Raw genomic sequence first — 11,334 nt, forward strand, 5'->3', positions numbered from 1 at the left:
TTTGGCTACGAAAATAATTGGAGAAAATTAAATAAATCACATCTTTTTAAAATAACATGATATTTTATATATATGTACTCATAATTTAATTTTATATGGTTCAGGATCACCCGTAAACAATACGAGAAGATTAATCATAAGATCCCATGATTGTACGCAACACGTCATTTGACAACACCGGTACTTTATGTACGCAACACGTCATTTGACAACACCGGTACCATGGGTCAAGATTAATCTCAACCAATACATATACGATGGGGGTTTTTATTTATTTCATTGGGGGTTTATTAAACACCTAAAAATGAACCATTAAAATTGAATTACTAACATCGGACTGCTAACTACGGACTAAGAAATTATTAAAACTATTAAAAGTATAAAAAGTATATATATGTGACGATTGTTTAAAATAGAAATATATTGATAAACTATATATGGATAGGTTCGTGATATCAATCGGAGACCAAGTCGAAATTACATATCTTCAAGACGAAAGTGAGTATATAGTCCCACTTTTAAACTCTAAATATTTCGGGATGAGAATACATGTATTTTATGTTTTACGTTATGGACACAAGTAACTGAAAAATATATTCTACGTTGAGTTGTACCACTGGCATACTTCCCTGTAGCTTGGTAACTAATATTTACAGCGGTATTGTAAACGTGAATCCTGTTGATAGATCTATCGGGCCTGACAACCCCAACCGGACTGGACGACCAGTATTCAACGGTTGCACAGTACTTCGTTTCGTGACTACACTTGGTACGGTGTAGTAAGATTTCATAATAAAGGGAATATGCGACGTGATTAAATGTTAAGTATGGTTACCAAGTGCTCAACCACTTAGAATATTTTTATTTAACTGTTTATATATGAAATCTTGTGGTCTATATATATATTGCTGCCAGCACTAAACCTATATCTCACCAACTTTATGTTGACGTTTTAAACATGTTTATTCTCAGGTGATAATTAGAAGTTTCCGCTGCATTATGTTGAATTTGAGCAGGATCTTGCGTACGCATATTTGTGTCAAAAATAAAACTGCATACCCGAGGATTTGTGTTGTAAAATATACTAGAAATCGTGTTGTTATCATTATTTGTAAAGTTTGTAAGTCGAAGATTATCGCTAAACGATAATCATCTTTCTATCGTCTAAAGCTTGTATCAAAAATAAGATTTGTGGTTTGTAATGTAAAATATATGCAGTTTTCTTTTAAAAATGTCTCATATAGAGGTCAATACCTCGCAATGAAATCATACGTTATCTAACTCGTTCTTAGGGTTAAGGACGGGTTATGACATGTGGTATCAGAGCGGTGGTCTTAGCGAACCAGGTTTGCATTAGTGTGTCTAACTGATAAGTCGTTAGGATACATTAGTAAGTCTGGACTTTGACCGGGTCTGATTTCAAAAACCATTGCTTATCACTGTTGGTTAAAATTTATATGTAAATATTATGTAGTACTAATGAGTTAGTTGTGGTGTGATAGATGTCGGGCTCAAAACTTATTATCACATTCAGCGACTCCGAATCAGAATCTTCAGATGGTGTTCCAGTCATTAACCTATCCGATGACGAAAATAATATCTTTGGGGAAGACTCACAAATTCCGGATGAACCAACTATAGAAAATCTGGAAAGTGAACCCGAGGAGGAAAGTGAACCCGAGGAAATTACGAAAGACAAGTTCGAACAAGGAAAGAAACGAAAAGCTAATGAATTAGAAAATTCAAATCCCGAGTTTAGGGAGGATGATGTGGCACCAACTCCACTAAACACTACCACCCTTATTCCCGCTATTCCTTTTCGTGCTGTCCCGGCATCTAGTTCTTCAGCCCCACCGCCAAAATATAGGCAGACAGCTAGGATAAGCGTTAGGCCATTTATTGGAACTAAACCAAACGATGCGCTGCCGTATTAAACCATGGGATCATATAATGTTTTGTATAATATTATTAGTGTGGTTTGCTTAATGTTCGATGTAAGATAAGTATATGTAAAATAGTGAAGTGTGAAATGCAATAATTTTCCATGGTTAAGTATTATTTAGATTGTAGTAATTGGTTCGGTACTAAGCTATTAAGTATGAACATTAACGGGTAGGTACTACCCTAGATATAATTATAAAACGCTAATAAGAAGAAAAGGCTTTTATAATAATACCTGGTTCATATTATTAATAAGCTATAATGTACTGTAAATATACACTACATCTATAATATTCCATGTGAATAATTATTTTCTTTTCATTCTTATAGAAGAATATGGCGCGATTGAACCGAATGACGGAACAAGAAATCCAGGAACTCATCAATCAGCGAGTGAACGACAGAATGTTATGGGTCGAGGCTGCAAGAGGTGCTGCAGTTAACCCAAATCCTCGTGTGGGGTGCACTTACAAAACTTTTCAAGCTTGCAAGCCCTCATCATTCAGTGGAACAGAAGGACCGATCGGTTTAACCCGGTGGATAGAAAAGATGGAAACTGTGTTCAAAATCAGTGGTTGTGTTGAAAAGGACATGACCAAATACGCATCGTGCACTTTACAAGATAGTGCACTCACGTGGTGGAAAAATTATGTGAAGGCTGTAGGAGGAGATGTAGCTTATGATACTCCGTGGGAAGAATTCAAAACAATGTTAATCAATGAATATTGTCCAAGGAACGAGGTTAGGAAGTTGGAAGATGAGTTACGAAGTCTGAAGGTTATTGGTACTGAAATCATCAACTACAATCAGCGATTCATGGAATTAGTTTTACTATGTCCTGAATTGGTTCCAACCGAAGAACGGAAGATTGAAATGTACAAAGATGGTTTGCCCAAAAAGGTCAAGGCAAACGTTACAGCATCGAAACCTAAGACAATTCATGAAGCTATAACCATGGCAAACGAGCTAATGGATCAGGTCATTTTGGATAAGAAAGCATCCAATACTGATGTGAAGGTATCAGGTAACAAAAGAAAGTGGAATGGAAATTATGATCGAGGTAACCAACAACAATCTTTTAAGAAACAAGAAACCCCGAAAGGTGCGGGTAGTGGTTCAGGTTTTGGTTACAAAGGACAAAGTCCTTTATGCAACCGATGCCACAAACATCACTTTGGTTACTGTAGTGTGGTATGCAACAAATGTAATCGACAGGGTCATCTTGCTGAAGATTGTAGGGCTCTCGTTACGAATACAAATGGTGCCAAGACTCCTGCCACCAACGCAAATAGAACTGCTTTGGCTACCATTACTTGTTTTGGGTGTGGAAAACAAGGCCACTATAAGAGCCAGTGCCCGAATCCAGAGAAGAATATCGGACCTGCACGTGGAAGAGCATTTGTTATTAATGCTAAAGAGGCATGTGAAGACCCGGAGCTTGTTACGGGTACGTTTACCATTAATAACTTATCCGCATCTATTATATTTGATACTGGTGCTGATAGAAGTTACGTGTGTAGAGACTTTCACGCTAAATTGAATTGTTCATCATTACCTCTCGATGCTAAGTACATGATTGAGTTAGCTAATGGTAAACTAATTAAAGCCGATAAAATTTGCCGTGATTGTAAAATAAATTTAGCCGGAGAAACGTTTAAAATTGACTTGATACCCGTAGAATTAGGAAGTTTTGATGTAATAGTCGGCATGGACTGGATGTCCAAAATAGGAGCTGAAGTTGTGTGCGCCAAGAAGGCAATTCGCATTCCTCGTAAGGATAAAACGCCAGTAATGATTTATGGAGAGAAGGGTAACTCAAAGCTAAAACTCATTAGTTATTTGAAAGCTCAAAAGTGCTTGAAGAAAGGGTGCTATGCTATCTTAGCACATGTTAATAAAGTCGAAACAAAGGAAAAAGTGAAGAGCATCAATGACGTGCCTGTGGCAAGAGATTTTCCTGAAGTCTTTCTGGAAAAGTTGCCGGGATTACCTCCATTTAGATCTGTAGAATTTCAAATAGATTTAGTACCAGGAGCTGCACCAGTGGCTCGTGCTCCATATAGACTTGCACCGTCCGAGTTAAAAGAACTTCAGAGTCAGTTAAAAGAATTACTGGATCATGGATTCATACGACCAAGTACTTCACCGTGGGGAGCTCCGATTCTATTTGTTAAAAAGAAAGATGGATCTTTTAGGATGTGTATAGATTATCGTGAATTAAATAAGTTAACTATCAAGAATCGGTATCCACTACCGAGAATTGACGACTTATTTGATCAACTCCAAGGATCATGTGTGTACTCAAAAATTGACTTAAGGTCGGGCTATCATCAATTACGTGTCAAAGAAGAAGATATACCGAAAACTGCTTTTCGGACACGTTATGGTCATTACGAATTTTTGGTTATGCCGTTTGGATTGACGAATGCGCCAGCTGTATTCATGGACCTCATGAATCGAGTTTGTAGTCCATATTTAGATAAGTTTGTTATCGTTTTCATTGATGATATTCTTATCTATTCTAAGAGTGAGCAAGAGCATGAAGAGCATTTAAGGTTGATATTAGAGTTGTTGAGAAAAGAACAACTATATGCTAAATTTTCTAAGTGTGCTTTTTGGTTGAAAGAAGTTCAATTTCTTGGCCACGTTGTTAGTAGCAAAGGAATTCAGGTTGATCCAGCAAAAACTGAAGCCATTGAAAAATGGGAGACTCCTAAGACACCAACGCAGATACGTCAATTTTTGGGTTTAGCCGGTTATTATAGAAGGTTTATTCAAGATTTTTCCCGAATAGCTAAGCCGTTGACAGCGTTAACGCAAAAAGGGAAGAAATATGAATGGACTTCTGAGCAAGAGAGTGCATTTCAATTACTAAAGAAGAAGTTAACTACGGCGCCTATTTTATCGTTACCAGAAGGGAACGATGATTTTGAAATATATTGTGACGCTTCGCGACAAGGTTTTGGTTGCGTTCTTATGCAACGAAAGAAAGTTATTGCATACGCATCCCGACAATTGAAGATTCACGAGCGGAATTATACGACGCATGATCTAGAACTGGGAGCAGTCGTGTTTGCATTGAAGATATGGAGACACTACTTGTATGGGGTTAAATGCACTGTGTTTACTGATCATAAAAGCCTTCAACATATTTTTGATCAGAAACAGCTGAACATGAGACAACGTAGGTGGGTCGAGTTAATAAACGACTATGATTGTGAAATTCGTTATCATCCCGGGAAGGCGAACGTGGTGGCCGATGCTTTAAGCAGAAAGGAACGAGAACCAATTCGAGTACGAGCGATGAACATAAAAATTCGCATGAATCTCAACTCACAAATCAAAGAAGTTCAACGAGAAGCACTTACTAAAGAAAATATAGGAAATGAAATAATGAAGAAGTATGAGAAGCAACTCGTTATGCGGGAAGATGGAATTCGATATTTTGCAAATCGTATTTGGGTACCGAAGTTGGGTGGATTAAGGAAGTTGATATTAAATGAGGCACATAAGACAAGATACTCGATACATCCTGGAGTTGGAAAGATGTACCAAGATCTTAAGACACATTATTGGTGGCCTAATTTAAAGACAGACGTTGCAACATATGTTGGGGAATGTTTAACTTGTTCCAAAGTCAAAGCTGAACACCAGAAGCCGTCAGGGTTACTTCAACAACCAGAAATCCCAGAATGGAAATGGGATGGTATTACCATGGATTTCATCACGAAGTTACCAAAGACTGCCTGGGGATACGACACCATTTGGGTGATTGTTGATCGTCTCACCAAGTCTGCACACTTCTTGCCTATAAAGGAAACGGATAGAATGGAGAAACTATTACGATTGTATATAAAGGAAGTTGTTTCAAGGCATGGAATACCTATTTCCATTATATCCGATCGTGATAGTAGATTTACATCAAAGTTCTGGCAATCACTACAGGAGGCCCTAGGAACTCGTTTGGATATGAGCACCGCATATCATCCGCAAACCGACGGGCAGAGTGAAAGAACAATTCAGACTCTTGAAGACATGCTCAGGGCATGTGTGATCGATTTTGGAAACGGATGGGATAAGTATTTACCGTTAGCAGAATTCTCGTATAATAATAGTTATCATGCGAGCATTAAACTGCACCATTCGAAGCATTGTATGGAAGGAAGTGTAGATCTCCTATCTGTTGGAATGAAGTAGGAGATCGACAATTAACTGGTCCCGAGATCATACACGAAACGACTGAGAAGATAGTACAAATCAAGGAGAGATTGAAAACAGCCCGTAGTCGCCAAAAGAGCTACGCCGATGTTCGAAGGAAACCATTAGAGTTTCAGATCGGTGACATGGTTATGTTAAAGGTGTCACCTTGGAAAGGTGTAATACGTTTTGGAAAAAGGGGTAAACTAAACCCAAGGTATGTAGGCCCGTTCAAGATCATCGAACGCATTGGACCGGTAGCTTATCGACTCGAGTTACCGCAACAACTCGCCGGAGTACATAATACCTTTCACGTCTCAAACCTTAAGAAGTGTCTTGCAAAGGAAGACCTCACCATTCCTCTTGAAGAAATCCATGTCGACGAGAAACTACAATTCATCGAAGAACCAATCGAAATCATGGATCGTGAAGTTAAACGGCTCAAGCAGAGCAACATACCGATCGTTAAGGTTCGTTGGAATGCTCGAAGGGGTCCCGAGTTTACTTGGGAACGAGAGGATCAAATAAAACAAAAATATCCACACTTGTTTTCCGATGACGCAAAATAGGTACAATTTTAAAATTTCGGGACGAAATTTATTTAACGGGTAGGTACTGTAATGACCCGCACTTTTTCGATCGTTCTATACTTATAAGATTAATATTTATATAAATTAAACCTTACCAACATGATAAGCAATCCAAATTGTTAAGATTTATGTTTTTGAAAAGAGTTTTACACAACGTTTGACCGTCTAGTTTGACCGATGATATCACGAACTATACAATATATGATAATTATACATACATATTTAACATGATCTAAGGATGTTTTAATATCTCATTTTGTATTAATAACAAAAAGTCATAAGTATATTTTGAAACTACTAACTTAAGTTTTCAAAACAATAACCATACGTAACGTTATTTGACATAAATACTGATGATTTATAATGTTTATACATATATCGTATAAGTAATGTATTTAATCATTTTTAAAGGGCTTTTATACATAAAACAATATAAGTATATTTACAAAAGATAGTTATATTTGAATTCTCGTTCCGTTTCCTCAATAATCCTATACGTATATCTAGGGTACTATACACAGCTTCTAGAAGTATTTACTATTGGTATATACCAATAGAAATCTTCAATTATTGGAATAATATGTCATTCATGACATAATAAATTTTAACTTATCTTAGATATTTTCACTAAAAACCAAATTTTCAAGCCTATAAATAAGCACCATTTCTAACTCATTTTTACACATTCATTTTCCAAATTTTACTTCCAATTTTCACACACACTTGCAAGAACTCTCTCAACTTTTATTTTACTACTTCTTTTCAGCAACTTTACATTTTAAACTTGAGGTAAAAACTCTACTTCAACTCTTTTTCAATTCATATATTTATAGCTATATATATAAGAGTTTATAAACTAGAACATAGTTTGAATGATTTCAAACTTGTTCGCAAACTAAATAGATCCTTCTAACTTAACTTTTAAAATACTTCAAGACCTGTAATATAACTTAAAAATATGCTAATTTAACAAGGTATAACTTGGTTTTTCAAAGAACACCTTAAAAACTATTTTTATGACGTCGGAGTGCAACCGGGGGCTGTTTTGGGTTGGATAATTAAAAACCATCTTAAACTTTGAATTGGAGGTTATTTTCTGGAAAAATGATTTTTACTATGAATATGATAACACATAAAAATTTCATGATTTAACTCAAAGTATAAGTATTTTTAGAAAAATAATCATTTAAGGTTGTTTACATGATGGAAAATGATTAACTTCATAAGTTTCACTAAAGTTTGACCTATGACCTGTGATTTCGAATACAAACTAAGGTATTTACAGTTCATAGTCTTAAAGAGGGACTCGATCCAAGGAAGTGGCAAGTTGAATCAACGAAAACGGAGTTGTAACGAAGAAACTATGACCAAAACGAGATCGGATATCTAAGACTAGTTTGGCTACGAAAATAATTGGAGAAAATTAAATAAATCACATCTTTTTAAAATAACATGATATTTTATATATATGTACTCATAATTTAATTTTATATGGTTCAGGATCACCCGTAAACAATACGAGAAGATTAATCATAAGATCCCATGATTGTACGCAACACGTCATTTGACAACACCGGTACTTTATGTACGCAACACGTCATTTGACAACACCGGTACCATGGGTCAAGATTAATCTCGACCAATACATATACGATGGGGGTTTTTATTTATTTCATTGGGGGTTTATTAAACACCTAAAAATGAACCATTAAAATTGAATTACTAACATCGGACTGCTAACTACGGACTAAGAAATTATTAAAACTTTTAAAAGTATAAAAAGTATATATATGTGACGATTGTTTAAAATAGAAATATATTGATAAACTATATATGGATAGGTTCGTGATATCAATCGGAGACCAAGTCGAAATTACATATCTTCAAGACGAAAGTGAGTATATAGTCCCACTTTTAAACTCTAAATATTTCGGGATGAGAATACATGTATTTTATGTTTTACGTTATGGACACAAGTAACTGAAAAATATATTCTACGTTGAGTTGTACCACTGGCATACTTCCCTGTAGCTTGGTAACTAATATTTACAGCGGTATTGTAAACGCGAATCCTGTTGATAGATCTATCGGGCCTGACAACCCCAACCGGACTGGACGACCAGTATTCAACGGTTGCACAGTACTTCGTTTCATGACTACACTTGGTACGGTGTAGTAAGATTTCATAATAAAGGGAATATGCGACGTGATTAAATGTTAAGTATGGTTACCAAGTGCTCAACCACTTAGAATATTTTTATTTAACTGTTTATATATGAAATCTTGTGGTCTATATATATATTGCTGCCAGCACTAAACCTATATCTCACCAACTTTATGTTGACGTTTTAAACATGTTTATTCTCAGGTGATAATTAGAAGTTTCCGCTGCATTATGTTGAATTTGAGCAGGATCTTGCGTACGCATATTTGTGTCAAAAATAAAACTGCATACCCGAGGATTTGTGTTGTAAAATATACTAGAAATCGTGTTGTTATCATTATTTAAAAGTTTGTAAGTCGAAGATTATCGCTAAACGATAATCATCTTTCTATCGTCTAAAGCTTGTATCAAAAATAAGATTTGTGGTTTGTAATGTAAAATATATGCAGTTTTCTTTTAAAAATGTCTCATATAGAGGTCAATACCTCGCAATGAAATCATACGTTATCTAACTCGTTCTTAGGGTTAAGGACGGGTTATGACAGAAGTGGCAAGTTGAATCAACGAAAACGGAGTTGTAACGAAGAAACTATGACCAAAACGAGATCGGATATCTAAGACTAGTTTAGCTACGAAAATAATTGGAGAAAATTAAATAAATCACATCTTTTTAAAATAACATGATATTTTATATATATGTACTCATAATTTAATTTTATATGGTTCATGATCACCCGTAAACAATACGAGAAGATTAATCATAAGATCCCATGATTGTACGCAACATGTCATTTGACAACACCGGTACTTTATGTACGCAACACGTCATTTGACAACACCGGTACCATGGGTCAAGATTAATCTCGACCAATACATATACGATGGGGTTTTATTTATTTCGTTGGGGGTTTTATTTATTTCATTGCGGGTATATTAAACATCTAAAAATGAACCATTAAAATTGAATTACTAACAACGAACTGCTAACTACGGACTAAGGAATTATTAAAAGTATTAAAAGTATAACAAGTATATATATGTGACGTTTGTTTAAAAAGAAAAGGTATTGATATATTATATATGGATAGGTTCGTGATATCAACCGGAGACCAAGTCAAATTATATATATCTTCAAGACGAAAGTGAGTATATAGTCCCATTTTTAAACTCTAAGTATTTCGGGATGAGAATACATGTATTTTATGTTATACGTTATGGACACAAGTAACTGAAAAATATATTCTACGTTGAGTTGTACCACTGGCATTCTTCCCTGTAGCTTGGTAACTGTTATTTACAGCGGTATTGTAAACGCGAATCCTGTTGATAGATCTATCGGGCCTGACAACCCCAACCGGACTGGACGGCCAGTATTCAACGGTTGCACAGTACTTCGTTTCGTGACTACACTTGGTACGCTGTAGTAAGATTTCATAATAAAGGGAATATGCGACGTGATTAAATGTTAAGTATGGTTACCAAGTGCTCAACCACTTAGAATATTTTTATGAAAATGTTTATATATGAAATCTTGTGGTCTATATATATATATTGCTGCCGGCACTAAACCTATATCTCACCAACTTTATGTTGACGTTTTAAACATGTTTATTCTCAGGTGATAATTTGAAGCTTCCGCTGCATTATGTTGAATTTGAGCAGGATCTTGCGTACGCATATTTGTGTCAAAAATAAAACTGCATATCCAAGAACTTGTGTTGTAAAATATGCTAGAAATCGTGTTGTTATCATCATTTGTAAAGTTTGTAAGTCGAAGATTATCGCTAAACGATAATCATCTTTATTTCGTCCAAAGCTTGTATCAAAAATAAGAATCATGGTTTGTAATGTATAATATATGCAGTTTTTCTTTTAAAAATATCGCATATAGAGGTCAATACCTCGCAATGAAATCATACGTTATCTAACACGTTCTTACGGTTAAGGACGGGTTATGACAGACAGGACCTTGTGCCAGACCGAAAAATTTTAGGGTGATCTTTACTATTGCTCCTACAAAGGATATTAATTGAATCCGACACGTTTTTGACCATGATCATCTGCATGTCATTATACATTGCCTTAACAATTGCTTGTTCATCGATTTCCTTTACAATCGGACGGTAGTTTACCGAAAGGTAATACACGGGACAAGTATACTGGACGTGTTGCTTTCCTAATACAAGGTTAGCAAGTGGGTGACACAAAACCACAAGTTTTGAGCTAAAATTTTAAAAATCTGAAAACCCACAAAACCCACAAAAATATTTTGCAAACACCGGTGAAGGGTTATTCCGGAAAACTTGTCTAGGGTAAAATCTAGCTTGAATTTTCAAAAGATCAAATGTTTTCATAAAGATTCAATTTCCTTAAAGGATCTAAATTTTCATAGTCATGTGGGACTGTAAACCATATTGTTACTATCATTATTCATACCGCTGT

This window comes from Rutidosis leptorrhynchoides, chromosome 11 (genome assembly GCF_046630445.1).
Source record: "Rutidosis leptorrhynchoides isolate AG116_Rl617_1_P2 chromosome 11, CSIRO_AGI_Rlap_v1, whole genome shotgun sequence".
Taxonomy (NCBI): domain Eukaryota; kingdom Viridiplantae; phylum Streptophyta; class Magnoliopsida; order Asterales; family Asteraceae; genus Rutidosis; species Rutidosis leptorrhynchoides.